The sequence below is a fragment of the Hakea prostrata genome, chromosome 2, assembly GCF_041222555.1.
Source record: "Hakea prostrata isolate BN-2017 chromosome 2, UWA_Hpros_2, whole genome shotgun sequence".
NCBI lineage: Eukaryota > Viridiplantae > Streptophyta > Magnoliopsida > Proteales > Proteaceae > Hakea > Hakea prostrata.
Genome location: NC_142601.1, coordinates 16,769,199 through 16,792,405, shown reverse-complemented (window position 1 = coordinate 16,792,405; position 23,207 = coordinate 16,769,199). Strand labels below are relative to the sequence as shown.

The 23,207-nt window shown below is 36.5% G+C and overlaps 1 long non-coding RNA gene across 3 annotated transcripts; it reads right to left on the bottom strand.

Moving 5' to 3' along the window:
• Window positions 1-232: 232 nt before the first annotated feature.
• LOC149023894 (uncharacterized) lies at window positions 233-16,306 on the bottom strand. 3 transcript variants are annotated; one of them, XR_016171578.1, is made up of 5 exons: window positions 16,003-16,306; window positions 15,215-15,287; window positions 13,970-14,039; window positions 2,044-2,078; window positions 233-1,299 (listed from the first exon to the last, which is right to left on the bottom strand). It is a non-coding gene; the product is annotated as an uncharacterized LOC149023894 (long non-coding RNA). The 3 variants fall into 3 exon arrangements; XR_016171579.1 differs by adding an exon at window positions 14,896-15,068 and having other exon boundaries at window positions 236-2,078; XR_016171577.1 differs by having other exon boundaries at window positions 237-2,078.
• Window positions 16,307-23,207: the final 6,901 nt, after the last annotated feature.

The following is a 23,207-nucleotide window of genomic DNA, read 5'->3' as shown; positions in this document are numbered from 1 at the left end:
ATTTACCTTAAAAAACACATGTTGGATCTCAATTTTCAAACAAAGAAAAAGATAATACATTGACAACTACATAGATGGCATCAACAACTCCATGGATCCTTGTCCTCCAACAAGGCTCTACCCAAGGTCATACAAATGAACTTTGTCACAAGTTTTCATATGGTCATATTTGGCCTGCCTCTTGCTCTGTGGTTCCTTCAATCAGCGGCTTACAAGCTGAACCTGAACATAACATATGATTGCAGTTTCAAGGTATGGCATTATAAAAATTTGTGGACATGAGAGAAAGAAAGAAAATCTTCACTCTTCAAACATTATTCAAGAAAAGAGATGTTGTCACTGCATTGACGAGTAAACTCTCCAAGAAGAAGAAACTAATGAGACAACTAGAACCAATTGTTTCATCTAAGATCAAGGGGAAATTAATGAAACAACTGAAATGATTTTAAGCAAACACAACATGGAGTAATATTTAGAAATGAACTACGAGGCAAGTTTTCCTTCACATGATCAAATCACTTGTAGGACACATGGAAGTAATATATATGCAAAAGAATATAGAATTTGCTACTGCATGCTACTACCAATTCCTGTTATGATTTTCGCATCGCACACAGTTCATAACCCCCCACCCCCTTAAACAGATCAAGTCGTACAAGCTGATTACATAATTAACCTGATCTCAGTAAACTATTCTCATACGATATTGTCCTCATTACTACTCTGCTCCAGCTCCGTATTCAGATTACCAATTTTCATGGAAAAGAGTGCAGGTTGAGGATTCCACCATACCCTCGATCATCAGCTCAATTAAGCAATGCCTCTTGTGAGAATAAAACTTTTGCAGAACTTAAACAAACCTGTATCCTAATTGTATTTCACACATAGTATACTCAATTAACACAAGGAAAACCAATAGCTGATATTCTAATTGTATTTCACACATAGTATATTTAACCTCACAAAATATAACAAATATATCACATACAAAATGTTTACCAACTTTTTCAGCATCTCCTAAATAAACATTGTTCAAAGGATTCAACCAAATAATCCACTTCACATAACATTCAAATTAAATTTAACAGACATAATGAAGCTATTCAGAATCTGATGCAGGTCTTTCAACATCTGACGAAGAGCTTGAGCAGTTTAAAATTCCTGGGAGCTTGAGGTGGTTGGCAATTTGGTCTACGCGCCGACGCATGTAGCGAATATCACCCCTGTTTCGTGCTACTTGTTGCTGAAGAGCCAAAAATTCAGCTCTACTGATGTGTGCATCAACAGCAGCCTGCACTCCTACATGTGGCACATCACAATGAAAATTAGATCCACAGGTTTTAACATCTTTGTTTATCTTCTTCCCACTTGTACAATCCTCCCCCTCAAGATCAATTCCGTAGCTTTTAAAGATACGGGTAAGGAGTCTACCAAATGGAAGAGCCCGATTGTGTGCCCTTTTCGCATACATCATCATGCGAAGAATTATGTAGGATAGGTTGACAGGTGTCCTTGAATGAACACAATACGTCACATAGGCTTCAAATGAAGTCAAGCCTCCACGGTGACCCCTACGCGGGATACTATTGTGTTGAATAATGTATGCTATAGCATGAGGGATTGGTTTCAGCTGCTTTAAGTTGACGCGGATGTCACCCGTGTAGTTCACCATTATATCCCTATAGGTGACACCCACATCAATCATCTCATCAAACTTCTTCCTAGGCTCCCAAAAAATTAAATGTCCTTCAGGTGAGATTCCTAGCCTACGACCTAGCTCACCAATATTCAACACAATTTCCACCCCTTTAACATTTGAGATGGCATTTAAGATTCCCTCCTCATTGAACCTCGAGTTTGAATAAAAAACCTTCACCAAGTGGTAGTAACAAGTCGGAGGCAACTCAAGTATGGTTTCCCACCCCATGTCTCTAAACCGTTGTGCTACTTCCTTCTTCTATAGATTGGTCTTTTATTTTCTCATAAGCTTCTCTCGCATTGTCATTGACAAAGCACTCTCTGTCCTCTTCGCGTGTTATTTACCTTAGGAGCCATCTGTTGTTGACTTTTAGTTTTTGCTGCATAGATCACAAAACATATTTGTTGTCAGCATATCATGACAATGAAACTAAACTATAACAACACAAATAAGGTTGTTACGAGGATGAGACAACATTAAAGAGAGTAGACAACCATTGTAAGCATGAAAATATTGGGTCCACATATTAGATTGTTCAAAATTAACAACCATCCAACCATTGGCCTGAATGGAAAGTTTCACCCAACAACTTATATTAAAGACAAAAAATTTCACACACAAATAGAAATGACATTTTAAAGTCATTAAATTAACCAAAAGTAGAAGAATAACATAGTAAAAGCTGAAACCAATCTGCACGCCAAATTCTATGACCCGCTTTTAGTTTCAGTTCACCAACAAACTTAATAAAAAAAAACAGAATAAGATAAGGAAAGATTTAGGACTGGTAAGATTTGAAATAATGGACAATGTGTTTGATCGAAATCATGTTGATCTGATGCCACTTTAGTTGTCTAGTACAACCCTTCAAAATATGAGTTTCATCCAATGGATTGATCTGAAAGTTAATAAGGTTATCCCACTAAGAAAATGGTTATTTGAAACAAAATAAAGACCCAGTTATTAAATGGTTACCAATTATTCATGTGGGATTCAAAATCGCAATTAAGAGTATCAAAAACCAACAACTTTGAGCAATGATATATGATTAATATGCTGCAAGAGAATCGCATCTGATCGTAAAACAGTGGAGTTTGACATCAAACTCACAGTAGGACTCTAATAAATCAAAACAAGATGGGAATTAATGAAACCACACAAAGGTTCAGAACATAAAATAGATGTTAAGCAGTGAAGCAGATTCGAAATCATCAGTTAGTTTTAAAGCTTCAGTAAATCACTAGTCGGAAAATATAAGTCTTCATGACAGGAAAGGAATCATAAGTAAGAACTGATATGATGAGAAGGGAACTGCCAAAACTAACTTCATAATCAACAGACAAAAGATAAAAGAAGATCTATGGAGACCGATCCTGTATGCCAAGCCATTTATCCCCCTTTCCCCCCCCCCCCCCAAAAAAAAAAAAAACAAAATTATACCATGTTTGCCAAGCTTAACTGCCACAAAATTCTTGAAAATAACTGATAATAGAACAAAACAAGAGCAAAGGCTATAAAACCTATCCACATGCCAAAATAAAATCTTCCAAATACCAATTACCTTGATTATACAATCGTAATACATCAGTTCCATTACACCAAACTTCATCATAGAAGGAGTGCAGGATAAAGTCCTAACTATTTCTGGCTTTGTGGGAGTGAAATGGAAAATTTCAGATTAATTAAAGCGCAACTCGTAGTCAATTAGCAGATCTTAAAAACCACAAAGAAAATTTAAGAAAAACAACACTTTAATCGACTCAACGAAAGACACTAACAAAACTTAGGTACAAAACTCAAATCCACATCAAATTTTCTTCCGACTTGTCAACCCTGATAAGTTTTCTATCCTTTGGCGGAAGGACACCAAATAATAGCAGGGAGCAATACAAAGATCAATACAAATCCTAAAGACAATTCATCATATGAAGGCTTGAACCTTCTCAGTTTGATCAGTGATTTCTTAGACCCTATTGTAGAGTTTTCACAAATTTTTTTCTAGCCAATGCAATGGAGCTTTTCACCCTTTGCTGCCTTCTGCTGTGTTTCTATCTTAAGGTTGAACTTATGATGCAGTTTTAGATCCATTCAATTGGTTCTGGTCCAAACCCAGGAGAACCAGTCCCATGCGGTTTGGTCCAAGAAAGAGTTGGACTTTAATAAGTATGTTATTTCAATTTTAGTTTTAGTAATCCTATATGAGGTTTTAGAAATTGTTTTAGACTTTATCTCAGACTTTTGATTTCAATTAGGATTTGCATTTTATTTCCTTTAAATAGATTATATTAGGATACAATTTTCAGTTGTTTGTTATTGCGACATTGCCCTTCCCCCTATTCTACATCACCCTTCCTCCCCTCCCTATTCTCCTAATATTCGTTCCATTACATCCCACCATTGCAGCCCTATACCAGCCTGCATCAACTTACAAAGACTACTAGATCCTTGTTTGAGGGGTTTCTCTTAGCTTGATTTTTCTCCTTGATTAGCGCTTAAACTACTGCGGAAGCTCTGTTTTCCTAAGTACCCTATGGTCTGCAAATACTTTACCAGCTTAGTTATCTAATGTGTGCTTCTTTGAGGTTTTATTTCCCTAACATATTACAATCCTTAAGCCTTGCTTATTGGCTTAACTTATGCTAGGTCCACAACTAGGATTCGTTGATACAGCCACTAGTTTTTTGAGATAACATGCTGGTTTTACTGTAATTCTTTTATCTTTAACTACCCCTTGGTAAAGATCTTGGTAAAGATTCTTGCCAACAAACCTGTTGATACTCTAATGTGAACACAGAGACCCACCCTGGCCAAATCCTAAGCGTGGCCCACCAGATGGCTCCATGAAGCCCCCTTGAGCTGGCCGAACCCCCTACTAGGGGTATTTAGGGCATCTTTCAGCCCTCTTTATTGCTAGAATTATTTCCAGCCATATTTTCTAGAGTTTGACTTAGTTTTTACTTCTTAATTTAAGTTGTGTTTGAATTGGTTAGCTTGTGGATAAGATAAGATTCTAGTACAAAGAGGGTTCCTATCTTTTAGGAGGGTTCTTATCATTTAGCAGTTTACTTTTAATTAGAAGTTGGCTGTATGTAGTTGGTGGTTGACTGTCCTAGATAGTTATTTTTCAAGTGAACTTCCTTACATAGAATCTAAAGTTATTTAGTCTTTTATTTTCAGTATGTGCCTATAATTGTTTAGATTCCAATTCAAGAGTCTAGATGGAATCCTTGTTTGTTAAGGAATCCCACATGGTGTTAAGTCTTCTAGTAGCCTAAAATAAGCTTATTGTTTCTTTGTAATCCGAAGTCTGATTAGTCAATGAAAAGTTTATTGAGTTGAGGCCTAGGGTTCCTTCTTGAGGGGCCTCGGCGGGTTTTAGAAAAGATCTTCTTCACTATTCATCACTATTAAATTTCCAGCATTTTCTTCATGCCTTCTTCATCTTCTTCAAGATCTACAGCAGTCAATCAAAAGTTCCAGCAAGGAACCTTCAAGGGTTTTCAGCAAATAAGTGAGTAGATTGACTAGATTCCCCCAACCCCTTCCCCACTTCTTCTCTCTTCCCCTTTTCTTCCTACTGCCCAGTGCAACCCTAGGATTACCCTACCCCTGCAGCTGCACCACTGGCAGCATCTCCCCAGGCCCCTAATATCCCCTAAAACCCTCCCCCTTACCCCCTATGACACTGCTCCACCCCTGTACTAGTCTGCTGCACCTTCTGTATTCAACTCAATGAAAGACACTGACAAAACTTAGGTAAAAAACTCAAATCCACATCAAATTTTCTTCCGACTTGTCAACCCTGATAAGTTTTATATCCTTTGGCGGAAGGACACCAAAGATTCAAAACAAAAGTGAACCACTTTCCTTCAACAACATTCCGACTTGTCAACCCTGATAAGTTTTATATCCTTTGGCGGAAGGACACCAAAGATTCAAAACAAAACTGAACCAGTTTCCTTCAACAACATGCTTAAACAAGACAGCACATTAAAGAAGAGTGCACTGATACAAGGAGGGGTTAAGTTCAGAGTAACATAATGATGTCACCTTAATTAATGGTAGACAATGATATAATTAATGTATTATCATTCTTAGTTAAGGGTAGGAGCTTCAGGGTCATTGATGGAATTAGGAGGGACAGAAAGAGAGAGGTGAATATGGATGAAAAAGATCACAATAATATGGAATGTAAAGAAGGTGGAGCATGTGATGGAGAGGGTCACTGACTCAAACCTCACATGGGTAGCAGGCACAAGGCAAAGGAAGAGAAATAAACAAAGTTGGAAAAGAAGAACTTTCCCAAAGACAGCTCAGGAAATTACACTTGGTTAAGCTGTAGTACTGTAACATTGGATTTTATTTCAATCCATTATGTGACATGTTCCTGTGTGATCTTCTTTTATTCAAATAAGAATGTTGAATGTGGTCAGTAGTCTTTGTTTGACCTTACTGTCATAATTAGAAAGCATATGAGCTGCCTGTGACAATTTCTCATCAGCCATGAGATTCATTCATGACCAGCAATGAGGCAAAGAAAACCTTCACCATTTTGGTCATAAGCGTGGACCTTTTGCCATTATTAAAAGAAAAATGGGATTAGTTTCTACTTACATTTATGAGAAAAACTTTTCCACAGACTTGCATGATAGGGACCCCTCTGATTTCATTTGAGATGCAGTAGTATTTCGGCATCTCACATAAAAAATAAAAATAAAAAACTTCACCTTTTGGACCACTGGACACCTACATAGTATGACATACCAGTCTCATTTGCCTGAAGTTTGATCCCCAAATCAGATATCCACTGCTTTGAACTGCATCTGCCACAGACTAGTTCAGATCAATGACTTAGTATGCCATAACTTGTGGTTTTGTTGTTGTTATGTGCCTATTGGGGCCCAATCTTGTCATATGGACACTAGATTGTGCCAGCCTTGTATGCATGGTGGGAGATCGCCACTTAGAAATACCGAGATCTCGACCGAGATGGCGAGATCTCGGTCGAGATATGCCAAAAAATTGGCGGTAGTCTCGGTGGCCCATCTCGGTGGGTTTTAGGGCTCTGGTTGGGCTGAAACTTGGTATTTAGCCTATTTAAGGCCTTTTGAACACATTGGTGGCCTTAGATTTGTGAGAAAATAACCCTAACTACGTCTTCTGAGTCAAACCTATGTGTAAAACCGAAATGTAGAGATATTAAGTAATTCATGTTATCAACTATAAAGTATTAAATACATTACACATCAAACTATCAAAGAACTTAAATGGCTTCAAAATTTTACAACCATAAGAAGTTTTAGACTTTTAGTAAGTCATAAATCATAATCCATAAGTTCACAATCACAATCACAAGAGTATGTGAGTAATAAGATTACAAGACAAGCAAGAGTATCACTCAGCATTCTGAATCAACTGATTCTGAACGGTGGCCACATATGACTCCCAAGTCAACTCATCAGTCATCACTATAGTATGTCACATATAGGTTTAAATGTCACATTAAATTGGTTTCCATGAAATTTAAATAAAAGCTTGTGGATCAACATATATTTACACTAAACTCACACACCCATTGTAGAATATTCTATTTGAAAAAAATTCAAATTTGGGGGAAAATCTTACTTTTGTTGTAGAGCTAGTTGAAATAGGCTTGAATGATGATAATTTGATGTTGTAGATGTTTTAAAGATGTTTAGAAGTTGAATCCCCAACAAATTCCGACAAAAAATCAAGTTTCTGGCAATTTTTGATGGTTGCAGCGAGATCTTAGCGAGATCTCGGCGAGATATGGCGAGATCTCGGCGAGATATGGCGAGATCTCGGCGAGATGTGGCGAGATCTCCCATCTCGCAGATCTCGCCTCTCCTCTCGTCTCGCTATGTCAAAATAGCGAGAGATCTCGCGAGATCTCCCACCATGCTTGTATGAGATTGGTTAAACGGCTTGACTCTTGTTCCATCAGCATCAGAGCTTTTGGCTCACTGGTCAAGTACCAACAGTTTGGCAAAAAATAAAAAAATAAAGTACCCAACACTAGTATATTTTGGGGGTGCACCACAATTTCATTGCTTCTCAGTGTTTCAACTCTCTTCTGTTCTCATTGTAATATTTCTTGACTAGTCACCCCAACTCCATCATTCTCTTTACCAGATGAGAAAAAGATTGGTTTTTGGGGGGGGACCTATAGCTTCTACTGTCTGGAATCTCATAATATGGCAAGACTGCTTAATCCAAACTCAATAATTTCTCGGATGGATGACAATTAACCTATCGTTGGTGACTTATTCTGATATAGTATTAATGGCCTTAAACCTACCTAATACCCACCAATGACAAACCTAGTACTCCTGTTCTGCAAATCCAAAGGTTTCATCTAAAATATGTTAGTTCCTAATCTACACAAAAAGAGCAAAGAGTAAAACACAAGTAACCAAATGACATCATATAACCTATCTCAATCTGCCTGGTTCTAGAAACACCTGACTATATTTCTCCTCATATGAAAGAGGGTTCTTATCAAACAGTTAGTACTTTGACCTTAGTAAGGTGAATTCATGGTTAATCATGAACAGTGACTCATAATCAAGTTTCCTCTGTTTTTCCATTTTATTTTGATATTTAAGTTAGGTAAGATTAAGTTCATGTCAACCGACAGAAAAGGCATAAACTAAGTTTACATCAATGGAAAGACCTAATCCCAGATAATTAAGTCGTAGTCAATTAGCAGATTTTAAAAACCACAAAGAAAATTTAAGAAAAACAACACTGTATTCGACTCAATGAAAGACACTGACAAAACTTAGGTAAAAAACTCAAATCCACATCAAATTTTCTTCCGACTTGTCAACCCTGATAACTTTTATATCCTTTGGCGGAAGGACACCAAAGATTCAAAACAGAAGTGAACCACTTTCCTTCAACATCATGCTTAAACAAGACAGCACATTAAAGAAGAAGAAAAAAACATCACAAAAGTAATACATCTTGGAATACGAACAAGAAAAAAACATCACAAAAGTAATACATCTTGGAATACGATATATAACAACTACTACTTGACAAAAGGGGTTTGATCAGTATCAACTCATATTTAAAGAAATGGAGAACAATGGCAGTCTGAAGAGTGGTAGGAAAGGGCTCTGAACCAAAGGCTGCCACCAACAATTTATTTTCTTAGAAACAACCTAACCACATGCATCTACCATAGAAAGTACAATTGGCAGCAAATCTCTCAGGTATCTCAGCAAATCTAGCATAGAAATTAGATAAGCCGATCAGGTAAATTCAGAAGGGACCACAATGATGAAGAAAATTAACACTAAAAAGGTGATCTATACTTTGGAACACTTTAAGTTGGCTAAGCACATCTAACCTGCAAAGCCATCATCGGCAGTATTTTACTTCATCAATAATACAAAGTCAAACTAACAATTTATTTTCTCATTAACACTACTGAGTTAAAAAGAATATGTAATCATTAAAGGAATGGTTAACTAAATCAACGCTGTCATTCCAACATCAATTCCCATAAACTCATACAAACCGACCAGAAGAACAGAGAAGCATGCAGCCATGCTAAGAAGGAAACCCAAATTAGCATAACTCCATACAACAAAAGGGGCCAATATAATCTTCATTCAGATCTTTTTTCCCTCTCATGGTTATTCTTAACCCATTATTCTATTGCACCACAAAACCTTGAAAAGAGTGAATCAACAAACACAAGAACGTGATGAGCAAAAGAGGCCTGATGTCAAACAAGAAGATCACGTGTTCTGTTATTTGCTGAGGAAGTTTAGTTTATCACGAGGACAATCAAGGTCTGGCTCAGTTTCTATATGCCAAGTTCCTAGGTATCTTCATTACCAAGCATTCTCTTTATTTCTTTAATACATGGATGGCACAACCAATTTAAAACATCACCCACCAAAGCATGCACCTCACCATGCTCTTTGGAACTTGGAACATTTAAAAAAAGCATTCAAAGTTCACAAATATCATTACATACCACTAACAAAAAACCATTTCTTCACCAACACAATAAAACAAAAGAAAAAAGAAGCTTCCAATATAATGTCAATGCCTCATAACTTGATTAAAATTATACCATCAGTATTTATACAAGAAAGGAAAGAACACCCGACAAAAAATGTATCCAAAAACAGAATACCAGAACTATTAGCTACAATGCCATTTATTGGAAAGTTCTAGGAATAATTTTTTGAAATAAAATAACTAGGTTCCCTACCATACCACATTTTGAACATCCAAGGTTCCCTACCTAAACATTGTTCTCTTCGATCTAAGAACTCAAAAATATGTCAGCATATATCGAAGACATACACACTAATTAGCAACTTCATACAAACATACAACACAGCAAGGGAGGAAAAGCTGGACTCTTCATGAGGCTGCAACCAAGGACATTGGCAAAATAGAATTGAGTCACTAGCTTATGTTTTATGCCAGCTATAGAAGTATCTTCCATCATGTTTCAGTCACTAAACATTCACCAGCTCATGCCAATATTACTTGGCAAATTTTTTAGTCCGACAGAAAAATCAAAACGAATAATCTTTTAATGGAATATCATATTGAACACCAAAAGAGGCAAAGAGAAGTCAGCCATTTGGTCATAAATCACATCAAATGAAACAACCAGTCATGCTTCAGAAGCGTTTCAAGTAACATTATTTTCTTCCCGCAATAACAGTAAAAACTTATGGATGATTAAATTGTTTCAAGGAAAAACAAAGGCATTACCGTAATAAATATACACTAGTATAATACTTGCAGCAACTTTTGATTAAAGGTATTAAACAGACCTATTCGCTACTTTAAAGCTGATGCAGAAAACGACGGGCTATAACTCGTTAACATGGGAAACCAGGAGATATGCGACCTTAAACCCTAAAAACAAACCAGGAGATATGCGAAAAAACCTGGGGAAAGGGATTAAATGAACGACCTTGGACTGTAAGTCTTACCTGATACAGATCGTTCAAAATGAAACACAAGTTCAACTCGTATTCTCCTCTGCTTCCTCTTCTTCTTCTCCTTCGATCTTCAGACGGAACAACGAGTTGGTTGTGCTTGCTGTTCTTCTTCTTCTCCTTCGATCTTCAGACGGAACAGCGAGTTGGTTGTGCTTGCTGTTCTTCTTCTTCTCCTTCGATCTTCAGACGGAAGCGGTCGTAGATGACAGTGGGCGGGTGAAAACTCCGGTTGTGATTTCGACGGTGCTTCTTCTTCTCTCCTTCGATCTTTAGAGCTCGAATAGATTGTGTGAAAGCAACAGGGTTTTTGTGTGATTTTCAAATTTGAATTTGAGCCGATCGGTTTTGGGTTTGCGTGATTTCATTTTTGGATACGTATTTTGTTGGACTTGTATTTTTAAAACCTAGTACCATGCTGTATGGAATACCACTACATAACCCAACAAAACAAACCAACTCGGACCGCTGGGTCATTCCTTGGACCGAACCATCAGCACCAACCATCCATTTAATGAAGAAGAACGATATTTTAATGGAAGAATAAAGCGAGCCGTCCGATCTAATCGGACGGTTGCTTGACTTGTCATGCGCATTAATGGCGCATGACAGTAGCAAAATTGGAGGAGATACGAGCGCATGATGAAACCCTCAAGCCTAAACCCTACCCATCAAACCTAACATTTTGGACAACCATTAATAACCTTTTTCTTTTCTGCCCTTGGGAAGCTGAATAGTGAAAACTGAAGAATCATAAAGTAGGCTTCAAAAGCCTAACCTAAAGCCATTGATCTATCATGTGTTGTGTCATTCCCTTCATTAACAACTTTACGTACTGAAGTAACTGAGTTTTCAATGAACACACTTCAATGAAAATGATGAAGTAATTATCTTGCAAATGAAATCTTCTCTTGCAGACTTTCAATCTTTGACTTATCTTGTGTGAAATATCAGGAAAATGAAAGTAAAAAGAATCTCAGCTACGTGTGTGGTTATTTGGCAATGGATGAGTTTAAGCAGGAACTTTACTCGTAAGTTCAAATGGAAACAAAGAAAATTGGTTGTGAATCTTGTGACCTAATGGCGTGAAATCCCAGGAAATTCAGAGAAGAGAGTTTTCCTTGGGACAGAGAAGCAGAGAGGTTTCAGCCATTCTGGTAGGGGACACTAAATGGGCTGAAACAAGGAAAGGCTACGATACGAACCCTCTCTAAGTACGGCAGCACCCAGAGCATAGCAGCCCATGGAACCCAATTTTGCTAGGGTCCTGCGCAATCTCAAACAAGGAAATTCAGGGAAAACGTTAGCCAATCCAACCAAGCACACCGGTTATGATTGATGGTATGAAGTCGACTTGATTGTAAGATTGAAGAATGACAACAGAAACTCAAACATCGTTGAAAATCCTCCACTAAGGCACAAAACCACACCTTTGAAGAATTGCACTTTCGTATGAATCCTATCAAATGTAAAAGCATAGACAAAAGAGATTCGGAGAGATGATGGATACCTGAATTTGAAGGATATCACCTAGAACAAGAGGATTCGAGGTTGACCTAGAACAAGGAGTTGGGGCTTTTGATTTTGAAATGAAACACGAGTTCAACTCGTCTTCTCCTCTGCTTCTTCTTGTTCCAATGACTGACAGATCTTCTCGAGCTTCTCCAAGATGCGATTAACGGAAGCGAGTTCGTTCTCAAGATGAGCAACTGATTTCGAACAACGGAAGCGAGTTCGTTCTCAAGAGGGCTTGCTCTTCTTCTCCAAATTTTCAGAGCTCCAAATCGTAAAATGAGTTGGGCGGGGTGAAAGCCATGGGTTTTGGGTATTTTCAAACATTTTGAAAACCAAAATTGAACCGCTGGTTTTGGTTTTTGAATTTGTATATACGTATTTTGTTGTTGTGTTTTTAAAACGTATTAACCAAACTTGTATGGAATACCAATACTTCAGTTACATAAACCACTCGAACCGCCCAACTCGGACTGCTGGTTTGTCATTGGACCGAACCGTCAACAAAAACCAAGCATTAAAGGTGGGTTTATATTATTTTAATGGAAGGATGAAGCTAGCCGTCCGATTAGATCGGACGGATGGCTTGACCGTCGACAGTAGCAAAATTGCATTTTAATTAGACTAGCTTAGAGGTCAAACTCCTGGTTTACAAGTTAAAATGGGCAAAAAGAAAGCATCACCATCCTTTGGATGCAACGTCGTGTGGGCTACAAAATAACCAATCTGAAGCTTCAATTGAAAAGAAAATACTATTTACTGCAATCAAATTTGGAGAAACTGCAATCAAATTTCTTACCTTTTAAACACTAGCAAAAGATCACGTGCATACGCATGTGGTTTTCATTATTTCTTTAAATAATTTAAATATACAATGTTTCTTTTAGAACGAGAACAAGGTTAAGTAATCCTTTTTTTCTTTTATGGATTCTAAATTTTTAAATGTTTATGAGTTATTAATGTTGATTGATGTGATATTTGTTTAGGAATTACCCTTAATTCTTCCTTATTTCTAAAGGTGTTTCTCGAAAATAAAATATTAGGCAGATTTTTGGGTTGGGATGAAATATAGCAAGCATTTTTTTGTTGTGAATAATATTTATATGAGAGAAATTAGGGGAGGTGGCACAGAGACATAAGGGTTGAGGAAAGGGAGTGTCAATTGAAGACGTGTACCTTTTAAGAGAACCTGTCAATGATAGGCGGGTCGTTTTGTTGGTGGCATAATTCAAAAAATATTACACAAAGGTGGCTTGAAAAGGTTTATTTAACAAGAAAAAGATATGTTGTTTTGGAATAAGGTTATTTTGGTCCAATGAAATGTTTGCACATGAAGAAATGTAAATGCACTACATTGGAATCAAATAAACAAATCCACATTCATTAACATCCTTACAAGACTTGACTCTATGATCTAAGTACCCAAACACTAATGTACTGAAATGAAGTAAACGAAAAAATCAAGCAATAAATTTGAAAAATTACTCATTTTTAAAATAAGTCTAGCCCAATAATCTTCTATAATGCTCCTTTTAAAGAGAATACAAATCGTATTGATCAAAACTGGGCACCTCAGTATTGTACCTATTTCCTTTACTATATACATTATTTATACAAAGGAGTTTATTTAAATCTTTTTATGTATAAGAAAGCACGTGGTTCATTTAAACCTTTTTATGTACAAAAAAGCACATACATTTTCATAAAATAAAAATCACAAACAATCATATTCAAAAAGAATTAAGAAATGCAATATACTCACCATAATTGCCGAGACTACCAACTCCAAAGAGACTATTCTAAGCACCAACATGAAAGAACTTGACTATTATCTGCAATAATACAAACTCTATTAGCTACATCAATAGAATAAAGCGCAACATAAGATAAAACTGGTAGCGTTCCTATGATTCTATTTCTTCACAATATACCCCCATCACAAGGAACCAAAAAAAATAATAATTTAAAAGCCATCAAGAAAACTAACAAAGACGAGGCAAAATGAAAATTTGAAGGTAAAAAATGAAACTACAACTTGATAAGGACCATTTTTTATTTTTTTTTGGGAGGGGGGTAGATAAGGACCAGTTTAAACCATGCCAAAAATAAACGAGTCAATCTCAAATTCTCTAAATCAATTATGGTGTGACTGAAAATATGAAATTCAATCTATACCTCAACATAATGTAATTTCAAATTTTCAAATTCATGCCCCAAAACTCCAAAACCAATTCAAACCAACTTTTATAATGCTCCTTTTCTTTGTTTTGTAGATAAACTATGTAGAAGGGTATTAGCGTCATTTTAATTCCAATTACACTGCAATTTCCTTGCACAGAAGTTCCAAAAACATCCAAAACAGATAAATTCTCATCCAGCCCATTTCTGACACGAAAATGGACCATCCACTTTCTTAGGAATGAGCAATATGTGTCCGGGTTAAAATATTTGAGATATAAAACCTTTTATTTTGATTTCCTCTCTAACCTTGGATAATGTGTTGCATGAAAAAAAGACTAATCTTGAAAGCCCCAATTTTAGGGAAAAAAAAAAGAAGAAGAAAAAAGAGAGTAATCTTGAAAGCAACACTATGACGATACGAAGCCAACAAAAGTACTTTTTTGAATCTGAAGAGTTTATAAATACGGGTGTGGGGAATATTCCCAATATAGGTGCATGGGTGCTAACCTAGGACATACTTTCTCTTTCTTACAACAGCCTTCCTTCTGAAGCCTTCAAATGGGACTCTTGACACATGTCCATTAGAGTCTCATAGGATGATACTAACAAATAATCCAAAACCAATGAAATGGAATTTTGGTATACATGTGAACCGTAGATCTTTGTAGTCCCCGTGGAGCCTGGATAGGGATCCGCATTCCCATTGCCCATTTTCCGATACAGGAAGAACGGAAGGAAAAAAGAATTCGTCATAAGGTCAAGAAAATGTGCCTGCGATGCATATATACCAAAATGGCTTCGCACTAAATAAATGATAAAACGTTACCTATGCTGCAAGGGACCGAAGAGAAGCACCTTGCGTTTTCATCTCAACCTCACAGTCGGTCTCCTGCAGTCCACTTTAGAAGAAGAAAAAAAATGAACTTTTGAACAGAGAATCGTAACAATGTAATAAAATAGCAATCCAGCAGAAAAATAAAACATCGTACAGGTCACCACAGAAAGCAGAAGCAGAGGAGGAGAGAAACATAGAGGAAATTTTATCCGCTGGACCAGAAATGCCAATGAACAAAGAACATATTCCCCAATTTATACATATTCTGGCATCAGAAAAAATCATAACCCTCAGAGCATCCAGCCGGAGACAAATTTTTCTGCCCGGCTCTTTCGCCGGAACCATAGCCATTCCGAGAATGAACGAAGAAGACCGAAAAAAGCTAAGGAATGGAAGGAAAAAAAAAATGAAAACCCACTTTTCTCAATTCTTTCAAAACTTCAAACGCATCTCCGCAGAAAATGTAGAAATCTCGATGCAGAAGAAGAGAACAAGAAAAACATACTTTTAAGGCTTCAATAAGGACTGAAGAACGCCAAAGATATGATCTCAGAGTTGATGGATCCTCAAGTACTCTCTAAGATCGGCGACAGAAGACAAAATTTCGCAAATTCATCAAAAGTCCAGCCGGGAAACGCAAAAAACATAAGCGTAATGCTTTTCAAGAAACCAAGATTAACAATACCACGAACTCACAAAGAAAACTCGGCAATGCAGGTTTAGCAAGACTAAGATCACAAAGCAAAACAATGTCAGAGATGCAGAGACGAAGGAAATACCTGGTAACAAGCCACGAAGCTAATGGATGGTAATCAAAAAAACGAAAAAGAGCTGAAAAGGTTCAGATATTTTCTTGGTCAACAGAGATAAGTACGAGAAATTTAACAGAGATGAGGCAGAGAAGAAGACACGAGGGTATGGAGATTTAGGCAAACCAAGACGTATCGAAGAGAAAGAAACCCCAACACTCGTCTTAGGGTTTCTGAAAGGTTTTGCTTTTCCCTTTTCCCAAAGCGGGGAAGCATTAAAGAGTGAACGGGTACAGCTGAGTATGAAGTCAGGGGAGAAAATACTGTTGGATTTTTTTTCTTTTTAGCAAATAGCTAAAATGAAGGCCTTAACGCACTTAACACCTTACATAGAGATTTGGAAAAGTCTAACCCTTCCACATAAGAGGTTAGAGTTCAGATCCCCTCGGGACCAATGGCGAAGCTCCGCCTATATTAATTATATAAAAAGTGCCTTAAGGATGTAGTCGTGGTGCGCGCAAGCTCGCCAGGATGAACCTCATTCCAAAAAATAACATACAGCGCAAGCTGGCCAGGATGAACCTCATTCCAAAAAATAACATACAGAGATTCCAAAATAGGATTTTTCTTCGACATATTTGTTAAATTTATTACTAAAAATAGTTAAATCATTGTTTATTATTAAAAATATCCCTATAATAAATTGAAAGATATTTAATGACAAATTGGACAAATGTATCCAATGAAATTGCAATTTTGAGGTATCTATGCTTTTTAAACATAAAGTGGAGTGTCTGTGCTTTAAGGCCTCTATTTTTAGGTGTCAATGCAATTTGCTTTTTTCTTTTTCTTTTTTTTACAGGAGAGTTTTTATGCATAAGGGGATGGGTATAACATATATCCGAAAAAGTCGGTATCATAACATATCCACTAAAAAATGAGTCGGGATCATCTCCCAGTCTAGGGAGCCAACAGCTTTGCAACCACAAAATGCAGTGGGGGCCCACAGGTGAAAAAACAATAAACATTTAATAAAAAATCATTAATTTCACATGTAGGTCCCACTGCATTGTATGGTTGCAAAGCCAACCCAACTCCTTAAAAAATATATGTTTTTATCACTTTATCAACCCTGCATTAGTACTATGCACCGCACTTTATCACTATAATGGTAAAATAAAATATGAAATTAATAGTTGAGATTAGGTAAATATATTTTAAAGGTAAAAAAAAAACAAACCTTTTTAATCTTTATTAAAAAAATCCAACTTACCCGTTTCAACTAGATTAGCTTCAAAGCTTTTTGTTTCCCTTCTTCCAAACCCAACTCATGAAAACAATAAAATGCCTCAAAAATAAATAAAGAACATAAATAGAAAAAGAAATTAAAAAGCAATGAAGCGGCAGAGGCAAAAGGAGGGAAGGAATGAGTCATCACCCTCCTAGGAAAGTCTAAGGAACAATCTAAAATTGCTCAAGAAGAAATAGAAAGTGGTTCGGGGAGAAATGCCATGTGATTATTACATCAAGGTTGAAGCTCTGTTCTTTCTTCTAGAGACCTCGTGGCCTCCCTAAACAAGTTATTCTTATCTATGTAGAGCATAGAAATCCAATCATTCAACTGTGAATTAGAAAGAGAGAAAAAAGAGGATTGTTAAAACCCTATACCTAGAAAAAGAGGATTGTTGGGTCCGGCCCATTAAATAATGTAGGGCCATGCTTTTTAAAATGAATAAAAAAGCAATCAGTTTTTTTGAAAACCTGCTGCAGCAGCATAACGAGAGAGAGAGAGAGAGAGAGAGAGAGAGAGAGAGAGAGAGAGAGAGAGAGAGAGAGAGAGAGAGAGAGAGAGAGAGAGAGAGAGAGAGAGAGAGAGAGAGAGAGAGAGAGAGAGAGAGCAGAAAGAAGAGAGAGAGCAGAAATGGAAGGAAGAAGAAAGTTAGCTTTTCTTGGCTTTCTCCGGCGAATCCAATGGTGAAACGTTGCTGGAATGAGATGAAATTTAAAGAGAATTATCGTGACACCTAGCTTTTCACATCCAACAGTCAAAATATTATTCTACTACAGTTCTCGAGAAGCTTCTCTAGTAACTTTCTTCATTCTCTTATATTTCCATTTTTTTGATGATATGGTTGTGACTTTGTGTTCCTCTAGTATTATCTAGAGAAAAAATATTGATTGTATATTATCTCATTGATGATAGTGAAAGTTTGGGTGGACTCCGATAATACTCCCTTGGTTTTTTCCCCTACGGGTTTTTTCATGTGAAAAATTATTGTGTGTCTGTTGTGGTTTGTTTGTTGAATACTTGATCCATTATTGTTGTGTTTGTTGTTTTAATTTACACTAGCATATTATTTGGCCTCCCATCAAAGTGGTATCAAAGCTTGGTTGATAGTTGTGTAAATTAAAATGGAAAATACCTCAAGTACTATGGTTAAGCTTAATGGATCAAATTGGTTGATTTGGAAACCTATGATGGTAGATCTCTTATTTTGTAGAGACTTTATATGAACCTGTTAAATGTGATATAAATCGAATATTAGATATGTCTGAAATTGAGTGGACCAAATTGAATAGGAAAATTATTGGCACGATTTGATAGTGGTTGGACATTAGTATTTTTCCATCATGTTGCAAATGAGACATCAGCAGAAGAACTTTGGAAGAAGTTAGTGAGTTTCTTTGACCGGAAAACAACTGGGAATAAAGCTTTTCTGATGAGAAAGCTTGTTAATATAAAGTTGAAAGAAAATACTTTAGTTACTGAGCACTGGAATGAATTCAAAGCATAGTGAATCAGTTGAGCACAATGAGGTTGAAACTTGAAGATGAGTTGCACATTTTATTGTTATTGAGTTCCTTACCATATTCTTGGGAGACTTTGGTTGTATCAGTTAGCAATTCTACTTCACAGGGTAACCTATCAATGAGCATAGTTACCAGTGTATTATTGAAAAGAAGAGACAAGAAAGAAGTCCATGAGTTCAAATGATGCACAATCACTTATCACAGAGAATGAGGGGAATAGCAAAAACAAGACAAAGGTCATAGTAAAGCCAAAAGTCGTGGTAAATCAAAATCTAAATAAAGGCAAAGAGGGGTATATGAAAAGTGATGAGCACATTTAAGTGTGAAATCTTAGGGCATAAAGCATGCATTTTATACACTTAGAGTGGAGTTACCTTGAGTTTTATGTTGTTTTTGCAGATTTTAGGACTTTTCAAGATTTAAGCAAATATTTGGAGTTTTGGGCTTGAATCATGCTCTTTTACACGTCAAGAAAACCATTCAAATTCTCAAATGCAAAAATGGGCCTGATCTGGAGCATGATGGGCTAAAGATTAGTGATTATGGGCCAACTCCAAAATATTGATGAGATAAAGAAGGCAAATTTGATCTATAGTTGAGATTTTAAATCAAATCTACAGAGATATTATTGAGAGAGTCCAAATGGAAAAGAGTCCTTGTATACCTCAATATCTTATTTCCTATCTTGGATTTAATTAAAGAAAGAAAAAGAGGAAAAATAATTATATTCAGAAAGAAAAAGAGGGAAAATCCCGTTTTTGAATGCCTCTGTCCAGTTTCGATCAAACCCTTCATCGAACGGTCATCCAATGTCCGATCGTGCTGATTTTGGAAGAGAGCTTCACGAATACTTAAACCTCAAATCCAACGGTGGAATTATGCATCTGATCTCTCTAAGTCGATGCGATTAGTATGTCAAAACCCTAATTGGCTGAGTTAGATAGAAACCCTGAGTTTTATTCAAATTCAACCGTGTTTCATATCTCATGTAAACCCTATAAAAGGAGACATACTCCATCAAAGGAGAAGGTAATCTAAAGCTTGGTAGAAGCATTCTTTCTTCTCTCTTCAGTTTATATAGGCTTTCTTTAGTTTTCTTTGCTTGCATTTGTGAGATTTAAATTTATATATTCAATGTTTAGGTTTAATTTTTTTTATGTAATGCAATTCAAGTTCAAGATTCAGGTTCAAGTTTCAAGTTTTTAGATTTTTTTTCTCTGGGTCTAGCAATTGCAGATTTAGATCATTCTAGATCTAGATCTGGTTGTTAGGGTTGGTTGAGATTTGAATCGTTTGTTCAATTCGCAAGTAAGTAACCTTCTTTATTAATCTTCTCTCCTCCCTCCATTCCCGCTTCTATCTATCCCTCCATATTCTTAATTTAGGATTTACTTTCAGCATTATTTATCGTTCTCCCTTCCCTTGGATTCTTAATCAGAGATGCCTACAGTCGTGCCTCTCTTTGGTTAAGGCTTACTTTTCCTTTTATTGCTTTGTTTATTGATTTGTTATTTACTTTCTATTATTTACTTTCCGCACTGTTTTTTTTTTGTTTCTTTAATATCCATTCCCCTGATCGGTGGACTGTAAGCTATGGCAAAGGTTCCATGGTCAAAGTCATTATTATTATACTCCCCTTCCCTCGATCCAGAGCTGACACTCGAATCACTTCCCTTTTCCTTTTTATTTTTATTGTTCGCATTTTTTTCCCTGTCTTTTATTTATGCATTGATTGTGTTTAATTTATTTTTCGTTTCAATTCAATTGCATTAGACATATAGATTAGGATCGTTTAGTTTAGTTAATTAGTTAACAAAAATTGAATCATTCCACTCTCGCATTACTATTAAGAAGTTGAATTATAAGTGGCATATCTCCTTGAGATCGACCCGTTAGCTACATGATACCGTGCGCTTGCAGTTACTTTTAATTTTCACAGACAAGTTTTTGGCGCCGTTGCCGGGGAGGTATTAGTCCATTTTGTTTTTTTCATTCTTAGATAAATCGAAGTGTTAAAAAAAAAAATTCAAAGATATTACTCTTAACTTGAGTAGAAACAAAAACGTATAGTAGTCCCCACTCTACTGCAGAATCCCTAAGATTCGATTGTAGGTGGCTCCGAAGACTATATGGATTCCCTCGCTGTCAAACCTATACAGCGCTCAGCTATACGGCAACCTTACAGCTTTGGAATCATTGTTTCAATCTTTGCGGTGGGAAATTCACTACTTTCCTTTTGTTTTGCTTTGTTTTGTTTTATTTTTTAGTTAATTTATTTTGAGCAAATTGCACTGGCACCCCAAAATGGAAGCCTTAAAGCACCGACACCCCACTTTATGTTTAAAAAACACATAGGTCCAATTCTGTTAGTAGGGTTATTACTTGGTTAATCATATTTTTGCAAAGACTATCATACCCTTGACTTATTATTCAAGAAATCTATTCTCATTTACCAAAAAAAAAAAAAAAAACTAACTTTATGGACGATTGGGAGTTCAACCGTTTCACTTTTCTTTCTTTCTTTTCTTTTCTTTTCTTTTTTTTTTTTTTTTTTTTTTTTCCAGATTTTAGTAAGGTCATTTTTGGAATTACAAAAAAATTAACAATGGGTTAACAGTTTCACTAACAGAATGGACTAGTGTGTTTATTGAATTGGGGTGTCAGTGTTTTTTAAACATAAAATGGGGTGTCAGTGCTTTAAGGCCTCCATTTTGGGGTGCCAGTGCAATTTGCTCATTTATTTTTATTTTAAAAAAAAAATCTCATTCTTTCATAAGAGCCATTAATTGCATTAGGGAGTTAGTTCATATGTGTCTGGACTCGTGATTCCACAAATAGAATTGTCCGAGTGTCTACCTTGACCATGGAAGACCTACCTCCACCTCCTCCACCTAAGAGTCTTAGGGATAGATTTTATCCAACTCGATCTGCACAACCCTCATGTATACTTTTACCTGAAGCGAGGGGTAATCATTTTGAACTTAAATCCCATTATCTGTCTATGTTACCCCAATTTCATGGGTTACCTAATCAAGATGCATATTTGTTTCTTAGGGAGTTTGAGGAGGTTTGTGTTCTTATGAAGGTACAACAACTCACTGATGATGCTGTAAGACTACGGTTTATTACATTTGCATTAAAGGACCAAGCCAAAAAGTGGCTTTATAGCTTACCTAGGGATAGCATTACCACATGGGAACAATTTACTGTCCTATTCTTGAAGAAATTCTTTCCTTTCTTTAAGAATGCCCTCACCATGGTATAGAATTGTGGCATTTATGCCAAATAATTTATGAGGGTATTGATTATCAAACAAAGCAACTCTTGGAATCTATGTGCCCCACAGGATTTACAGCGTTCACTGATGATTCCGAAGCTTGGGAATTTCTTTTAGACTTAGCAGATAGAACTAGAGATTGGGAGTCAACCCAAGAATCTGAAAGGACTAGTAGGGGATATTTTGTTGATAGCCAAGTTCATAAGGAAGCACAAATAGATAGTCCTTTAAAAAAGTTAGAGACTTTGGTAGTTAAAGCTGCACCACCACCACCAAGTCAAGCACATCTATTTGACAAATCTATTGATATGTGTGCATGGTGTTAGTCTCCTACACATGTAATTGAGGAATGTCCTAGCTATTCTGGAGGCCAACATGAAAATGTCAGTGTGATGTTTCCAAACCCGTACAGTAACACGTACAATCCTGGGTGGAAGAATCATCCTAACTTTTCATGGTCTCAAGGGCAAAATCAAAATGGATTAAGCAATTATTCCACACAAAACCACTTTGGTGCCCCTCAAAAACAAAATGCCCAATTTTCTCATAATCCAAATGTCCAGTTTCCTCAAGCCCCAAATTTCCAGAATGCCAATTTAGCTAGGCCTGTCAATCCACCAGTTGTGCCTCATATGCTTCACATTGCATAAAATCAATCATTACCTGGGTTTAACAGAGGTAACAATCCAGAGTTTTCTCGTCTCTCTTCCTTAGAGAAGAATATGGAAGTACTTTCCAGCACCTTCATGACTTCTATGCATAATATGGAAAAACAAATTTCCACTCTTGCATGTGCTTTGTCTGAGCGAGAAAAAGGTAAAATGCCTAGCCAACCTGAGTTAAATCCTAGGATTCTGATTCAAGAATGACCACAAAATCAAGTCAACCAAGTTGAATCCTCCCATTCTTCTTTAGGTTTAATTAATTCTGTGTCTGCTTTGAGAAGTGGGAAAGGGTATTTAACAGGTGAGTCACATATTAATGAAAAGAGCGAGATTAGTGACCACTGTGATGAGGAGACTGTTCAAGTATCTCCTAATAAAAGTTTGTCTGAGGAACCCATAGAAGTTGAGGATGAGCCAGTTGCTTTAGCAATACCTAAGTTTGGTGAACCACTATCAGAAACTATGAGAAAAGAGCAAATTTC